Source organism: Chinchilla lanigera, unplaced genomic scaffold (assembly GCF_000276665.1).
Source record: "Chinchilla lanigera isolate Chin_1 unplaced genomic scaffold, ChiLan1.0 scaffold00040, whole genome shotgun sequence".
In the NCBI taxonomy this organism is placed as follows: domain Eukaryota; kingdom Metazoa; phylum Chordata; class Mammalia; order Rodentia; family Chinchillidae; genus Chinchilla; species Chinchilla lanigera.
In genome coordinates, this window is record NW_004955441.1 from 3,596,199 (window position 1) to 3,611,863 (window position 15,665).

General features: G+C 36.6%; 1 pseudogene; it reads left to right on the forward strand.

Moving 5' to 3' along the window:
- Positions 1–15,514, forward strand: part of LOC102010635 — a 25,430-nt pseudogene extending 9,916 nt beyond the window's left edge.
- The last annotated feature ends 151 nt before the right edge of the window (positions 15,515–15,665 follow it).

The window sequence follows — 15,665 nt, forward strand, 5'->3', positions numbered from 1 at the left end:
TTCTTCTATGTTTTCCATCCTATGAGGGTAATGATTATCAAAGTACATATTGAAGATCTTCTAAATTTCCACAGGATCTTTAGTAATTTCATCATTCTCATTATAGGAATTTGAGATTTTTTTCCTTTTTTCAATAAGGTTGGCTAGGGTTTATCAATTTTATTTATTCTTTCAAAGAACCAACTCTTTGATTCATTTGTATTCTTTGCCTTACTTTATTAATCTCCATTATATTAATTTATGCTGTTATCTTTATGATTTCTTTGCCTGTATGAGCTTTGAGCTTGAGTTGCTCTTCTTTTTCTACAAGTTTGAGGTGCAAATTTAGGTTGTTTCCTTGTGCTTATTCTGTTTTTCTGATATGAGGATTCAGTGCTATATATTTCCCTCTTAGGACTTTCATTGTGTCCTAAGGTTCTGGCATGTTGTATTTACATTTTCATTTGATTGTAGATATTGTTTAATTCTTTTAATTTCTTCTATGGCCCGTTGATTATTCAGGAGGGTTTATTCAATTGGCCATGTGTTATGGTGGTTTTGACATTTCTGCTGCCATTAATTTCCAATTTCACTGCATTATGATCTGATAAGATGAATGGAATAATTTCAACTCCTTTTCATTTATGTAAGCATGTTCTATGAGCTAGCATATGGCCTATTTTAGAGAAATTCCCATGTGCAGCTGAGAAGAAAGTATATTCTTATTTTGTTGGGTGGAACAATCTGTAAACACCTACTAAGTCCATTTGTACACAGGTTTGGTTAACTTCTGTTATTTCTTGGCTGATTTTTTGTTTAGTTGATTTATCTCTTTGTGACAATGGGATATTAAGGGCCCCATTACAACTGTGGCATTGTTTATTTGATTTTTCCTGTCCACTAGCTGTCTTACACACTTGTGTGCTCCCACATTTGGTGATTGTTATCTCTTCTTCTTGCAGTTTTTCCTTAACAAGTATGTAGTGACCTTTATTTCTTTTAATTATTCTTGGTTTGAAGTTCACATCGTCTGCAAACACAACAGTTACCCCTGCTTTTTTCTTGGTTTCTGTTGCATGGAACATCATTTTCCATCCATTGATTTTCAGTCCATTAATTTCTTTTTGAGTTCAATATATTTCTTGTATGCAATATATTGTTGGATCTTGTTTCTTGACCCATTCTGCCAGCCTGTTTCTTTTGATTGGTGAATTGAGGCCATTAATATCACTGGTTATGACATAGGTATTAGTCTATCTTTTTCATATTTTCCTGCTCTTGGTTCCTTGCTTTTCCCTCTGTTTAATAGCTTACCATGCCTGGTGGTTTCTTTGTCTTGTTGTTTTTTGGAATTGTGGTCATTTGTATCTCTTTCTAAAATACCCTTCAGTACTCATTCTAGGGTTGGTTTGGTTGTCATGGATCTCCTCAGTTGTTGGTTGTCATGGAAGTATCTTATTTCTCCATTAATTTTCAAAGATAGTTTTGCAGGGTACATCTATCTGGGTTGGAAATTGTTCTCTTTCAGGACCTAAAGTACTTCACTCCATACTCTTTTTGACTTCTGGGTTTGTGTTGAGAAGTCTGCCAGTATTCTCATGTGCTTTCCTTTGTATGTGATCTGTTCCTTTTTTTCTAATAACTTTTGATATTCTATTCTTGTGCAGAATTTCTGAGATCTTGATTATTATGTGTCTCGCTGTAGATTTATTTTGGTTATGGCTAATTGGATTTCTATATGCCACACTTACTGTCTATATCTCAGATTCTTTTCCCATGCATGAAAGTTTCTGCTCTTACTTCTGCAGTTTTTATGCCATTTTTATTGACTCTTGCTTTTTCATTGACATCAGTTACTCTTATGTTATTTTTCTTTGTGTCATCATGAATCTGTTGAATTGTTATTTTCTGACCTTTTGTTTTTGTTTTGTTTTGGTTTGGTTTGGTTTTTTTCTGGTACCGGGAGTCGAACTCACAACCTTGTGCTTGCCAGGCAGGCGCTGTGCTGCTGAGCTAAATCCCAAGCCCCACTTTTGTTATTTTCAAGAGATCTTTCCTTCATGATTTCTCACCATGATCCTGTCTTCAATGTCTGAAAGTCTATCTATAGTATCCTTCAAGCAGTTTTGAGAGCTTTCAATGGAATTTCTAGTTTCCTGGATAACTGTTTAAATCCATTTTATGCATACTATTTCTTTCCTATATTGATTGTTCACAGTTTCCTTCCTTCTCCTATCATTATCTATTTTTTATCTATCTACGCTGGATTTTCTGAGAAATTCCTTTATGAATGTTGACTTTATTATGTGAAAGTTTATTTCTGATCTCTTTTTCTCTGTTGTCTCATGGATTTGATTCTTTATTTGGTTGCTATCATTTCAGGAACCTCAAGTGTTGGTCTTTCATTTACTTCTATCATTTTTTTCTCTCCTGAACTTATTATGAGTGGGCTGAAGGTCTGAGATTGCATCTTGCTTCTGCATCATGTCATTTTTTATTTCAAATTTTTTTAATTTTTTCTGTGTTGATCCTTATAAGTTTTTATACTAGGTAACTGTGTTACTACTACCAAGTCCTCTCTAGGAAAATTCTATTCCTCAGGGATGTCTTCTGTGTGCAGGAGGTTCTTGGCTTATTTCTGTTCTAAGATCCTACCTTCCCTGTTTAGAGTGATGTTGGTATCTGTGAGCCTCATTTCCCAGTTCTTTTGTGCTGCACTGTGGTAAGGTTATTACCCAAGAGCTTCCCAATATTGTTACAGAAAGGAGAACAACTGATTACAACAGATATGACATCCTAGCTAAAGTAGTATAATTAGCAATAACAATAACATCAAGCATAGTTTACAAGTGAAAAACTGTGGTAGCTATTAATTTTGTGTCTTAAACCATAGGAGCAAAATCTACAATTATATAACAGAACTAATTGTAAATTGGGAGCTTGTATTCAAATTATTTCCCCTTGATAGATGGTTCTACCCTATGTTGGGGAGATGTAAGAAGAATAGTGGACAAAACAAAGATAGCTGAAAGGAAAGTAGAAGCAAGGCTAGTGGACAGAGGATGATCACACAAATTTTGGGAAACTAGAGGAGAGGGCAAAAGAGAAAAATGTGGGAGTAATCAAGGAATTTTCTGAACTTGGTCTCTGGGTTTGGAGTATGGGATTAGTTTTCTGTGGCTGGAGTTCTCCAAGCCATTTAGAAAAGAGAGAAAAAAAGAAAAGGAGAATATAAAGAAAAAGAAACAAAAAAAGAAAAAGAAAGAAAAACAAAAGCAACAAATAGACAAAAAGAAAAAAGAGAACAGGGTTGACCCCACCTGCCTGGTTCTATATCATGTGTCTTTGTCCCCAGTTACAGCTGTGGTTCACCTAACTCACCACCTGTTGGTTCATACTGTTATTGTTGCTTCAGACTTTTCATGCCAGTAGTCCTGCCTGTCCATCCTGTGCACCCTACTTGGGACTCTATTGTGTCACTGGCTTTTCTTCTGGTCTCTAGACCTTCCTGATCAGTTCACCCCCATTGTGGCAGCACTGAGGAGGAGCGGCCATTTTCTGGGCTTTTCAGGGTAGCTCACCTGAGTTCCTACAGCAGAGATGGCCATAATCCATGCAATTGATCACTACTTCCAAAGAGTAGCTAATAAACTCTAGACACAAGCTTAATTCTAACTTAATATTAACCAATGTACAAATACATACCCGTATACAAATTTTAAAATCCAGTCCCAAATATTATTGCCAAGGACATCATCAAACTTCTGAAACATCTTCATTAAATAAAACCTCATTGATGCATTCATTTACTTCATCCTCATACTTTTGTTTTTTATTCACAAAACTACATTAAGTCTAAGAAGAAAAACAATAAATACTTTCTCTTCCCTTATATGTTCAATATTTATGAGAAAATTCAGAGAAAATAACAGCAAAATGAAATTTAATTGGAATAAATATTAAATTATCATTATTCACTTGTTGGTTTTTCAATTTTCCAACCCCAAGCAAGTATATTTCACCTTTGGCTTTTATATTCATAGATGGATACAACAAACAAATCTAATCTAATAGTTACTATTAGGAAATAAAAATTTTTCTAAAAAGTTTTCTGCTAATTCAGCAAAATAATCTTTAGATAGCTGGAATGTCACCTATGTGTAATTCAAATTTCAATATTTTCTGATAACCAATGACTTTTCAAATTCTCGGTAATTTTTTGCCATAGAAAAATTGATTAGGTAATTAGAAGCCAATTCCAGCCCTGGCCCCTCCAATATCTCCTTTGGTAGTAGTTTTACTGAGCAAGAACTAACAAATTCTGTATCACGGTTTTGCTCAAGTTCATACAGGGTACACTTGACCCATTTCTACCAGCACATCAACAAGACACCATTAGCCTTCTCTGGATGGCCAATACTGCTGAAAAACAGGTTCTTTACTGACAGGAAATCTAGGTAGAATTCACAAACATAAAGAAAATAATCAAATAAATCCAGAAGTAAAACTTCTCTGGGTAAAGGGACAAGCTATCTCCTTGATATGAAAGAAAATAGATCAAAGAAACAAAACAATGCTTAAAGGAGAAATTTTAAATTAATAAAAAATAATTACCCATATAGACATAGTCAACCATCAGTCCTTCATAAGAACCATTTAGCTTTGTGATATTTCAAAAGTTTCTTTGTGTTTCCCTTAGGAAAGATGTGTAGAGCAATTGATTTATTAAAGATTATTAGCTTTGCAAGTTACCACTTTTGAGTCACTGAAAAGATGGCTTGCAACTTTAATTATTCTTCAGTATTAACAAGAAGTACTAAGGTAAATTCTTGCATTCAAAGGGTTTCAGGTTATAATATTGCATTAATTTTGATGTAACAGATGTCAGTGTATAACAAACTCCATCATAAAAAGGCAAACGAATTTTTAGGTGAACATCTATCTGCTAGAACTGAAAGTGTATTCTTTAGTTAGTGATTATGAACATGCTGTTTCTAAACCAGAAAAATGCTCCTCTTTGTTTTAGTGCTTGTAGCTAGGATTTCTTTTGCCCAATGATGCACCATGAAAACTGACTAGAATATGGTAAAATTGAATATCTTTACTTTGTTCTACTGTGTATTGCCACACTGCCAAATATTTACTCAATTTAACTGATTCCTATAAAACAATGCCAACAATTAATTTCCTTCCCTTTTTCTGTCATCATGATTTAATTTTACTGGTTGTAAAACATCGTGAAGGTCAAGACTATCACTCAATTTTCTGCCAGCCACTGCTGAGAAATCAGAAGAAAATCAATGATATGTTTTTTTATAAAGGGCAGTTACTGGCAATTGAGAAAAATAATCTCATTTTACTGCTTATTAGTGTGTTACTAATCCACAATGGAAATGGTAAAAATTAAGAAATAACACACTACACTAATACACAGGGATATGATATCTTAATCTACTCCTTGTGTATCTCTAGTTTGAAGACAAAACAAGAAGATATCACAGGGACAGAATGTAAGTATACCAATCACAATATCTGATATTTAGAAGTTACTTTATAGTTTGAGACTCATTTCTAAACCTGCCATTTTTTCAAGAAAATTTGGTCTGTTAGTACCATTGCTATCAAAATATACATTAGGGATACCAATTTTTAATAGATTTCCAAAAACATGATAAATACTATCAGTTTTCAAAATGAAAATAAAACTACAGGGAAGAGCAGAGGAGGAGATTTTGGGAGGAAATTTAACATTCGCATTTGTAGTGCAGTACAAATGCAAATTCTCCAAGTGTAACATTTCCTCCCCAAGCCCATCATGTGGCTGTTCGGTTCTGAAGCTGTAGAAACTTGTACTCTGATTACGGTTTTAGTTATACTGAGTGGATAAAGTAAACTCAAGTGGGTTTAATCCTTGTTTAGCTCTAGAAATTCACTGAACTTCATTAACAAATTTAAGTAATAAATTTAAGTTTAGCCCATAGCCTAAAATTGCTTGAATTCTATTTTAGACATGATTATAAGGGGAGATATAAAGTAATGAAGAAGATTTGCATTAATCATGCAACTGGTGGGTCATATTTTTATACATTTTGAGTATTTACTTACGATTATATGTAAGCGTATTGAGTGTTGCCTAGGATTTGGTAGGTATTAGGCATTACATTATATACTCTGGTTTGTGCAAAAAGCAAATGATAGTGTTATTACCAACAAGGCATTTAGAATCTCCCAAAGACAAGATGCTCTACACAGGAAAATAAAAGAATACAGGAAACAGCTAACCATGTGGAGATTTATCATCAACCTATATTCAGTGAAAAGGAACTGTTCATATCTTTTCATATGTTGCATATAGACAACAAATATTTTAAAAATCCACACAACTTATATTGAAAATGTTACACTTACTTCTCTGTACAGGAAACTCTGAGCTTGTTGATTCCACCTATAGTCATACTGATAACTAGGAGTCTTTATTGGAATACTGTGCACTGTTCATTCTCATTTAGTGATGGAGAAAATCAGGGATATATTACTGAAAATATACATACATACTTTGAATCATACCTCATGATTTTTCAAAAGTACATTTTATTCCTTGGACTGACCTAAAATATTTAAGCTGTTTCTTTAAATGCAGTCTGATATACATATACATTTGTCCACCTGCTTCAGTGGACAAATTCACTGGGCAAAAACTGGTAGAGAAATTCATGTGATCATCAGTAAACACATTAGCATAGTAATAGTTTGGAATATTTATAGCACAATAATGAAAATTATGGTAAGCTATTTGACCCAACCATTCATATTTCTTTTCCTCAGGCAAAGTAATAAAATTCAACACTTTGTTAGGATTTGTGATGTTGTGCTATTTGAGGAGCTATTAGTAAAGTGTCCATACATAGCTTTTTAAAAAATTAATTTCCTGGTGTAGTTCAAGTATTACATGAATTCTTCCAAGTTGATAGGGGTTTCTTTTAATAATTTCCCTCATTTTCCATTTTGTACATGAAATCTTAATGAAATATTTAAGTGTTCAAAGTAAAATTTGTGTTAATATGTTTTCTTTGAGGTGTATTTTTGTTACTTAGTTCTAAAATATATTTTACATGTACATTTACCCAAAATGATATGGATAAGTTATGACTGCTTTTCTTTTAAAAGGAAATAAAGAGAATTGAAAGCTACTGAAAAACTATGGTATCAGCAATTTATTCTCTATTCTAGCTTTCTTCTTCCTTACTTTACATCTCCCCTTATAATCATGTCTAAAAAAAAATTCAAGCACTTTTAGGCTACAGAATAAACTTAAATTTATTACCTAAACTTGTTAATGAATTGTCAATGAATTTCTAGTGCAAAACAAGGATTAAACCCACTTTAGTTTATTACATACACTCAGTATACTTAAAACTGTAATCAGAATAGAAGTTTTTACAGCTTTGAAACCAAACAGCCACACGATGGGCTTGGGGAGAAAATGTTATACTTGGAGAAAGACCTGTACTGCACTACAGTTTACATGATCAGAAAATAAGACTGCATGAGCTAAAGAGGATGGAATGTTTTAGCTTTCCATCACTGTGGCAAAATATCAGAAAAAAGTCAATTGAAAGAGAAGAAAGGGGCTGGGGATTTAGCTCAGCGGCAAAAGCGCCTGCCTGGCAAGCGCAAGGTCATGAGTTCAGTTCCCGGTACCAGAGAAAAAGCAAAAAAAAAAAAAGAAAGAGAAGAAAGATTGATTTTGGTTCATGGTTTCAGGAATTTCAGCCCACGGTCAGCTGGTTCCATTATTTCAGAGCCAGTAGTGAGGCCATATAGTATGTGTAAGTGCATGGCACATCAAAGCTGATCACCTCACAATGGCCAGAAGTGGAGGGGCGGGGGCCTAGGGACAAAATATACCCTGATATCTTAGTTACTTTTCTCATCACTGAGACAAAATGTCCAACACCCACAAGTGAAGTGAGGAAAGATTTATTTAGCACACAGTTTTTAGAGGTTTCAGTTCACAGCTGACCAGCTCTTTGGCAGAGGGGCATTGCAGAGGATAAACACTCCATGGCAAAGCAGGACAGGTAAAAGGCAGCAAGCATCAAGCAAGAGAAAACACTGACCCTCTTTTGTCCCTTATATTTTATCTAGGCTAGCAGTTGTTAGAGCAGATAGCACTCACATTCAGGGTGGGGCGCCCTTAATCCTACCCAGATCTATGCTAAACCAATCAATGGATTAATGTAGTCATCACTCACCCTTGATTCCAGCATCACATACTTAATACCAGCATCACACACTCTAGATCCATCCACCTCTGAAGAACCCCACTTATGATTGCATGAGGCTTTGAGGTGGACATCTAGATACAAGCCATAACACTTGAAAATCACTCCCAGGGATATACTACCACCAACCAGAATCCATCTGTTAAAGTTTTCACCACATATCAACAACACATCATCTGGGGACCAAGTCTTTAAAATATCCAAACTAGAGAATCATCTCATTAGCAAGATATGGAGGTGCATGAAAGAAGTTCAGAGGAGAGCCACTCAATAATATTATTCTGAAATGGGGCAGGTAAACATACCCAGGCACAGTGAGTCAACCTAAAGAAGAAATCCACTAGATTGAGTCCAATACCAGAGTACTTGACAATCAGAAGTGGGGCTGCTGCTGCCCAGCACATCACTTACTCTTTACCCATCTTGGGGATGGTTCTAACACCTTGAGAACAGACCAGTGATACCAAGGCTATTTCTGGAATAAGATCCTTATATAGTCTTCCCTCCAGCTTGGAAGAGGGAACCCAGTGTGCGTTCAGGGAGCTGAAGCCTGCAACTGCAGATAGAGCTCCAAGGCGCTGTAGATTGCAACTGGGGAAACACTAGGAGAAAAGGAAGTGACAACAGCAGTAAGACTGGCAACCCATCATCCTTCCAGATTAATATAATATAATATAACATATCATATCATATGGGTCCTCTAAAACATGGTGAAATGTTTAAAACACCTTTTAATATATGTAAGAAAGGCATGGATGGATCCCTTGATGTTAGTACAAAGGACAGAGATCTTCCTTACAATGCAGTAACAGGGCCTAATCTTATTAAATTGAACAAGAGGGAGAAAGAGATAAACAACAAAAAGAAATCAAAGCCAAGACCACACCTGGAAAACAGACATTAGCAATGTAGATCTCCATATTAGTAATAGAGTCACTGTATTCTAACAAATTCCTAATCCTAACCATGAAAGGAAGGAAAAAAGAAAAGAAAAGAAAGAAAGAAAAAAGAAAGAAAGAAAGAAAGAAAGAAAGAAAGAAAGAAAGAAAGAAAGAAAGAAAGAAAGAAAGAAAAGAAAGGAAAAATCAAGACAACAAAATGCTTTTTAAAACTCCTAGTCTGCCAAAGCTGACTCAGTGGGCATCAATGGGGAGGAAATTGAAAACTAAAAGGTTGAATTGTATGAAATGATAAAAGAAGAAACAAAGAAACTCTGGCATGGGGGGATTCAATATACAGTGTATTGTACACCAATAATGAACCCAAAGAGAAAAAGATTGGGAGAAAATATCATTAACAATGGCCTCAAGAAAAATTAAATAAAAGGAATTAACCTAGCCTAGGAAGAAAAAGACCTTTTTAATGAAAATTACACTACTTTAAAAAAAAAAAAGAGATGAAGAAGACATAAGAAAATTGTAAGATACTCTAATAAAATGTAAGGTAAGAGACCAAATGACAGGCTTTTGTGAAAGCAACTAGGGCTATGTTTAATTACCTGGGTTCAGGTAAGCAGACAGGCAAAGCTATCTGCAAATAGAAGTGTGTCCCTTTTATAGGGATGGGAGGAAGGCAGGAAACTAGGTGGGTAGATTTTAGTGAATATCTGTGGTTAAAGTTTTCTGGCAATCTTGCATCTCAGTGGGCTGACTCCTTTGACGTGTCCATTGTAAATTCTGGGGTGTGTCCAGATGTCTCCAGGTCCTGCCAAATTCCTTGTCCTGTCTAATCTCCCTTCCTGTGTTTGCAGATGGAAGCCTCCAGAGCTGAGCTTAATTCCCTGCAGAGAGTAGGGCTTCTGCATGCATGCTGTGGGCTGAGGGAGTCAGTATGTCTCATGTTGGAGACATACAGATACAGTGATACCTTGGTTCACGAACTTAATTTTTTCCATGGTTCTGATGATGAATCAAATAACTTCGGAAAAGAATCAAATTTCCCCATAAGGTTTAATGTTAATAAGGTTAATCCTTTTTGTACCATATGTATTTTTAACCATAAAAATGAAATTAACTGTAGTACAGTATGAAGAAAGAGAACACTAACCTTGCTTGGGGCATCTTCTAGTATGGAGATCAGGAAGGTGAATGAGAAGATTATTTGGAAGGAGAGCTGCCCTCCATAAGACTTTAGGCACACTTCTTTCAGAGCTTTCCTCTCTTCTTTGTCTCTTAGCTGCAGGATCAATTTTGGTGAAAAATCTGTCCAGTGTCACTTGTTTTTGCCTGCACTGCCTACCCCTCCAGAAACACAGGACCATGTTATTGTTCATCAGATTCAACACCCTGTTCATTATAGTTATTTTGGGTTGGTGCTTTTTAAAAAAATACTGGTACTCATTCCATTTTCCCATAATAGGTTTTTTTCAAATCACTACTAACTTCCTCCCTGTCTTCCTTTTCCTTCAACAAGTGCTTTCGGAGTGTGCCTCTGGTCTCCCTCCAGGCACAGGCTTTTGGAGTAGTGGTAGGCAGGGCACTACTCCGAAGAGCGGTTGAGATGCTGTAGCCAGCCTTGGGCAACCACTTCCACTTGCTCTGGTATTGTCAGCAGGTTAGCAGTGAGGCAGGCACAGGGACTGCTGGGAATGTGCATGTGCCTCGTGAGGTGGCAGAACCCATTTGGGCAGCAGAGGCCCCGACAGCAGCAAGGCTCAAAAGTGCTCCTTGGACCAAGGCAATGGACCCACAGTTGCAGCTAGAGAACTGGCCTGGCTCTGGGCCAAGACAGTGTGGCTGGAGGAGGTGTTGCAGGGACACATTGAGAACACCTACTACATCTGACTGGAGCCCTTCACCCCTTGCATTTGCAGATGAAACTGCAAAGGAAATCCAAATTGCCTGGTTGGGATTGGTAAGCATATTTGATTAGGAGAAATAGATGAGAATAGTTTTCATAACATCGATGACCCCAACTGTGAGAGGAGAAAAAAGAACTCACTTGTGGGCCTGACAAAGCTTGGAGCCATGTGTTATGTCAACACATTTATTCAGGTGTGATTTCTCAACCTGGGGGTCTGCAGGTGCTCTACTTTTGTCCAAGCACCTGTAGCAACAACACAAAGGGAGAGAGTGTCCAGGAGAAGAACAATTATGAACTTCAGACTATTTACGAGCATCTCCAGTACTTGTTTGCTTTGCTGCAAAACAGTAACAGATAATGCGCTGATCAATCAGGGCTTATTAAAGCCTTGGGTTTAGATACTGGACAACAACAGGATGCTCAGAAATTTTCAAAACTCTTTGTGTCTCTACTGGAAGATACCTTGTCTAAATAGAAGAATCCAGATGTTCGGAACTTTGTGCAGCGGCAGATCCGTGGAGAATATGCTTACATAACTGTTTGAAATCAGTGTGGCAGAGAGTCTAAGCTGTTATCAAAGTTCTATGAACTGGAGTTAAAATCTAAGGTCACAAACAGTTGACAGATTGCATATCAGAATTTTGTTTTATTTTAAAGAGAAAAGAACAATAACAAAATAATAAAGACAAAAACAAAACAATATAAAAAGCAATAAAAACAGTAAAGAATTTTAAAAAACATGATAGGAAATTAACAAAGGTTGTTGTATTACATATTGTCATCTTCAAAGTAGTTGTTCAGATTACTAGATATAGGAATGCAAGATTGATCAACCAATTAAACATTAAACATTCCTTTCAATAAACCCATAGAAATTGGTACTACAATTATCTTAGCTCTCTTGTGTATATATACTATTGTATGTGTCTCAGAATTTTTAAAGGAAGAAAAAATTACAAGAAACCAATTGATATTTTTGTGAAAATTGTCAAAACAAACAGAATGCTACAAGGAATATTTAGCTTCTAAGCCTTCATTGCCCTTTGAACTTGCAGCTGATGCATTTTGTCTTTTATAGGCAAACTAAACATAAGTAAAAATTGAAAACTTACATAGGCTTCCCAGAAATTTTGGACATGGAATCTCACATGAAACATAAAAGTGGATCCTATGTATATGACTCAGTGTGGTTCACTGAGACATGAGTGCTTACTTGGCTACTACTGTATGACTCAGTGGTCTCTTGGTGGTCTCTGGAAGAAAATGGTGAGGGGATTTAGAAAATAAAGACAAGAGACAGAAGCTGGGGTCAGGTGGAGTGGGCTCTTACCTGACAGGCAAGAGGACTGAACAACAATAGTAGGGACATTTATTTATACCCTTGCAAAGTTATTATCATGAGAGGCAATGATACTAGAGACTGATGACTGAAATTGCCCAGGCAGGATGCTTTTGTTGAAGCTGAGGTAGCTTGAATGCTTAAGGCCCTGTAGCTTGGTCCTGCCCTCACTTATATGACCAATTTCCAGCTGCAGCAGCTCCCAATACATTACATTGCCCATGTGAAATATCCACAGTCCAGCATATGGTATAAGTTTAACAGTGTAGATATAGAAAAGATGAAGGGAAAGAAATTACAATTAGGGATTGAGAAAGATCTAGCAGAACCTTCAAAGTTATAGACCTGCAGGTCCAAGTGTGGTCAAGGGACTCACTGCTCTCAGAATCTGTACATGTTGGTTTATAGACTACAAAGCCAAAAGAAGTGCAATAAGACTGTGGAAGTTCTAGCCTTTCTTTAAAAGCTGGTAGATCAAGATAATTCCAAGTTTGAGGAGTGGTGTGTTGAAATGGCTGAGATGTGTAAAGAAAGTGTGGACAAAGTAAAAGCAAAGCATGAAGAGGTTAAGGAGCTGTTCTAAAGGTTACCTGCTGGAGCTGAGCCCTATGAATTTGTCTCTCTTAAATGGCTGCAAAAATGATTGGATGAAGCACCACCTACTAAGCCTACTGATAATTATGTTTGCCTGAGTCCCCATGACAAACTTCAGTCAGATAAATTCTCAGTTATGAAGAGAATTTCTAAATATTCAGTGGACAGTTTTTATAGTAGACATGGAGGGGGTCCAAGATTAACTGTGAAAGCACTGTGTAAGAACGTTAATGTGTAGTAGAAGGTTATGTGTGTTGTGTCTGATGAACCAACTAAATGAAGGTTAGAAAATTATTAATAATCTGCTGATAGCATCAGGAAAGGGCAATGATGGGTTTTGGTTGGGAAAATCTTCCTTGCAGTGTTGGCGCCAGTTAGCCTTTGAACAACCAGATGAACAAGATGGGGATGTAGGCCAAAGCAGAAGGAAAATGAATGGCCACATCCTCAACAAAGATGAAGCAAAAGAAGAAGGAAAAGAATAACAATTAAATTTTAATGAAGACACTGTGTCTACATGGGGAACTGTGCATGTCTGATAATGAGCAAAGCCTGGTTTCTAAAGAGGTGCGGAGCAAACTACAGCAGTACATCCCAAAGGCTCCCAAGTTTCCAAGTTACAGAGAGTGCTGTTCACAGTGCAATAGTTTAGAAAGAGAAGGGGAAGAAAATGAAACTTTACATAAGTGATCACAAAAGAGCTCAAGACTTCTTTTCCAAATTCCAAATTCCAGGACAAAAACAGACCACATCTTAGCTACTGGCCAGAGGATACAGATGTCCTCTTCATCCTGTCACAGTTCTCTGTAGAAGAATGGTGGAAATTTGTTAGAAATGATACAGAATTTTAGAAAAACATGATAAGAAATCAACAATCGTTGTTGTACTATGTATTGTGATCTTCAAAGTAGTTGTTCAGATGACCAGATATAAGAATGCAAGATTGATCAAACAACTAAACATTAACTGTTCCCTTCAATAAACCAATAAAAATTGGTACTACAATTATCTTAGCTATATTGTGTATATATACTGTTGTATGTATCTCAGAATTTTTAAAGGAAGAAAAAATTACAAGAAGGCAATCGATATTTTTGTGAAAATTGTCAAAGCAAACAGAATGCTGCTACAAGGAATATTGAGCTTCTAAGCCTTCCTTGCACTTTGAACTTTCAGCTGATGCATTTTGTTTTTCATAGGCAAACTAGACATAAGTAAAAGCTGAAAATTTACACAGGCTTCCCAGAAATTTTAGATATGGAATGTTATGTGAAACATGAAAGTGGATTTTATGTGTACTAACTCAGTGAGGTTCTGATACACAGAGACGTGAGTGCTTTCTCTGGCTACTACTGTGTGACTCAGTGGTCTCTTGGTGGTCTCTGGGAAAAAATGCTGAGGGTATTTAGAAAATAAAGACAAGAGACAAAAGCTGGGGTCAGGTAGAGTGGCCTCTTACCTGATAGGCCAGAGGGCTAACAACAGTATTAGGGCTGTTTATTTATACACTTGCAAAGTTAGTATCATGAGAGGCAATGCTGCCTCAAGTCTAATGACTGAAATTGTCCAGGCAGGATGTTTTTCTCAAGACTGAGGTAGTTTGGATGCTTAAGGCACTATAGCTCTGTCCTGCCCTCACTTATATAACCAAATTCCAGCTTCAGTGACTCCCAACACACTACATTAGAAAGTCTAAAAGATGTAGTCCTGGGTCACTGGTTGAAACTAGCACCCTTCTGTGTCCCCATGGGGGACTTATGCTTACATTTGTTTCCGCGACCAAAGAAGATTCTAAACTTATGGCTCTGCTATGGTCCAGTGAGTGGCAGATGATACAAAAGCTGTTTGTTGTGGATTATATATTTGAAATCACAAGAATTGAAGTGGGAGATATGAACCCTTCAGAAACACAGTACATTTATGAATTTAAGCTCTGTCCCAGCTGCAGGGAAGGCTTTCTGTGCCAGCAGGAGAGGGACCTGCAGGAGTACAGTCGGGTCATCATCTACATCCACAAACTGTAGACAATAAACAGGTAATGACAGATTTGGCTCTGGAACTGAATGCAAGTAGTTCCCAAGCTCAGGAGGACAAGGAAGAAGCTAAACCAGATGGAGAAAAATACCCAGATTTTAATCAAAGCAATGGAGGAACAAACTGGCAAAGGACATCCCATGAAAAGGATATAGCCTATCATAAGCAAGTCATGCAATGGAGTATGCAACATAGAAAAGTTTGCGGTGAGAAAATGCTTCTTGTTTCTGCTAATCAAACATTAAAACAATTCAAAATTCAGATCATGAATGTATTCTAAGTTGCTCCTTTTGACCAGGATTTATTAACTGATGGAAATATTTTAAGTGATGATTGTGTCACCTTGGGTACCCTTGGTGTCAGACCAGCAACTGTCATTTTACTAAAGACTGATGAACCATTTGCAGATTATGCTGCAATGGATGACATCATGCAGGTTCGTGTGCCAGAGGAAGGGTTTAAAGGTACTGGTGTACCTTGATATTAATCTTTGAACACTTACTGACTGCTAACAAATCACTAGAGGGAGAGAGGAGTTTGCCATGTTAGGGAGTTAAAGAAAAGGTGGATTTAAGAGTTAAACCATTACTTGACTCTTTCAAAAGGCAAAAATCCATTCAACAGTAACTACC